The sequence below is a fragment of the Chrysochloris asiatica genome, unplaced genomic scaffold (assembly GCF_000296735.1).
Source record: "Chrysochloris asiatica unplaced genomic scaffold, ChrAsi1.0 scaffold00211, whole genome shotgun sequence".
Lineage (NCBI taxonomy): Eukaryota > Metazoa > Chordata > Mammalia > Afrosoricida > Chrysochloridae > Chrysochloris > Chrysochloris asiatica.
The window spans coordinates 3,588,126-3,590,453 of record NW_006408729.1 but is presented as its reverse complement, the minus strand read 5'-3'; the positions used below and the strand labels follow the sequence as shown (position 1 = coordinate 3,590,453).

Below are 2,328 nucleotides of genomic sequence, written 5' to 3'. Positions count from 1 at the left end.
CAAAATAGTTTTGAATCACAAGGACGGTGATTCAAACTCACCAGTCACTCTTTAGGAACACTCTACTGGGTCTCTGACTCGACAGCACTTAACAACAACAACAACAACAACAACAACAACAACAACCTAGTATTGTTACCAGTCAATAGCAAGTCATATTTGAGGATTTATACTAAAATTACAGAATTTCTGTTGTGCCGATAGTTGCAAAGTATCTGTCACTATGGTGTGAAGCACTGTGAGTGTAACTCATTTTTTAAAATAAAAAAAGCTTTTGTGTATAACCATTATGTTAAAAAGAAGACTCAAAGTTTAATTCAGGTAATAGTTGGAAGCCTGAAGCTTTCTGAAGTTAAACTTCTTCCTTTTCTAGCTATATTCTACTTTAGCATTGGTGTGGAAGGTAACTGTGGTCAACAGTTTCCCTTATTTTCTCTATCGGCTTTTCACTTTTAACAGTCATTTTTGCAGCAATGGTTTCATCTCCTAAAGTGATTGGGTGGGGTTATTATTTCCTTTGGTCACATAAAGGAACGCTAGTGGAATGATGAGGTAAGCATTGTGCTGGTACTTGAAGAAAGATATCAACTTTGTGGAAGAAAGATGTGGTTGTCTGTCCCTAAAAGTTTTATAGTCTTAGAAACCCTATGGAGGTGGAATTGACTTGATAGCAGTGTTGTTTTTGTTTTGTCATATAAGATACTGAGATTTTCTTATATGTTTGTACTATTTGGAGATCTCTGACTCACTGGGGCTATCTTACCTACAATTCCTCTTAGGTTCTAGTTTTGGTGATCCATCTCATACAGATTCTTATTATTGCATTCCAATAACAATAGTACTTTTATGTTTACATGGTCAGAATCTCTCTGAGATATCTTCTGGTAGTGCGTGTTCTTCTTGTTGCCCCAGAAGATATCTCTTCAGTTTTCTTAACTCCAGATCCTTGCACATTTAATTATAATACTTTGCCTTCTTGAGATGCCCTTTGAAATTTTTTTGCTCAGCTCATTTACCTTATCGATTCTTTAAGTCACTTCAGGTTCTCTATATGCAAGAGAAAGCTTAGAGTTTCTACAGACATCCATTTTGATATATATATTTTTTTCTTTCCTGTCTTTGTAATGACCTTTTGCCGTCTGCATGTATGATGTTATTGATGTCACCTTATAGCTCTTCTGGTCTTAAGTCATTAGTATCTAATATATCAAATCTGTTCTGGTCTGTGAATTCAGTTGGGTTATTTTCAAAGCCATATTTAGATTCTCATGAACTTTTTTGTTTGTATAGCACTCAGCCCCTGGTATTGTTTTGGCTGGTAATAATGAGTTTCTCCATCATTTCTTCCTACATGTAGTTAATTTGATTCTTGAATATTCTATATGGTGAGGTCTATGTGTATAGTTGCCTTTTATGTTGTTTTAAAAAGGTATTTGCAATGAATAAGTCATTAGTCTTGAAAAATTCTGTCATAAGATCTCCAGCATTGTTTCTATCACCAAAGCAATAGTTTCCAACTACCAATCCTTCCTTTTTGTTTCTGACTTTCACATTGCAATGAGCTGCAATGATCAATGCATCTTGAGTACATTGGATTAATTTTAGGCTGAAGAACTTGGTAGAGCTCTTCAATTTAGTCATTACTGTGGCTTTATTGATTGCTGGGTAAAATTAAAATAATTGTCACATTAACTAATCTTCCTTGTAGGTGTGTGGATATTAGCCTATTACAGACAGCATTGTACTTCAAGATAGATCTTGAAATGTCTTTTTTGACAATGAGTGCAACACGGTTCCTCTTCAATTGATTATTCCCTGCATAATAAACTATATGATAGATTGATTCAAAATGCCCCAAACTAGTCCATTTCAGCTCGCCAGTGCCTAGGACATCAATCTTTATGTGTTCCATTTCATTTTTGATAAATTCCTATTTTGATAGATTTCACATTTCCTAGATTCCACTTTTTTCCATATATTTTCCTATCTCATTATTAATGGATATTTTGTTGTGCTGTCGAGTCAGTTTCAACTCATAGTGACCCTGTATAAGGTTTCCCAGGAGTGACTAATGAGTTTGAACTTCTGACATTGAGGTTCAAAATGACTTTGTAGTCCAATGCATTAACTCACAGCGCCATACCAGTACTCCTAATGGATATTGTTGTTGTTACGTGCCTTCAAATCACTTCCTACTTAGAGTGACCCTGTAAAGGGTTTCCAAGTAGTGACTGGTGGGTTTGAACCACCGACCTTGAGATTCATAGTCCAATGCTGATCTTACAGTGCTACAGATACTGTTGTTGTTAACTACCGTGGAGTCAGTTC

The 2,328-nt window shown here is 35.5% G+C and overlaps 1 protein-coding gene across 1 annotated transcript in view; it reads left to right on the top strand.

The window, feature by feature from the left end:
- Positions 1-2,328, top strand: part of BANK1 (B-cell scaffold protein with ankyrin repeats 1) — a 538,680-nt gene that overhangs the window by 967 nt on the left and 535,385 nt on the right. The window lies entirely within an intron of this gene.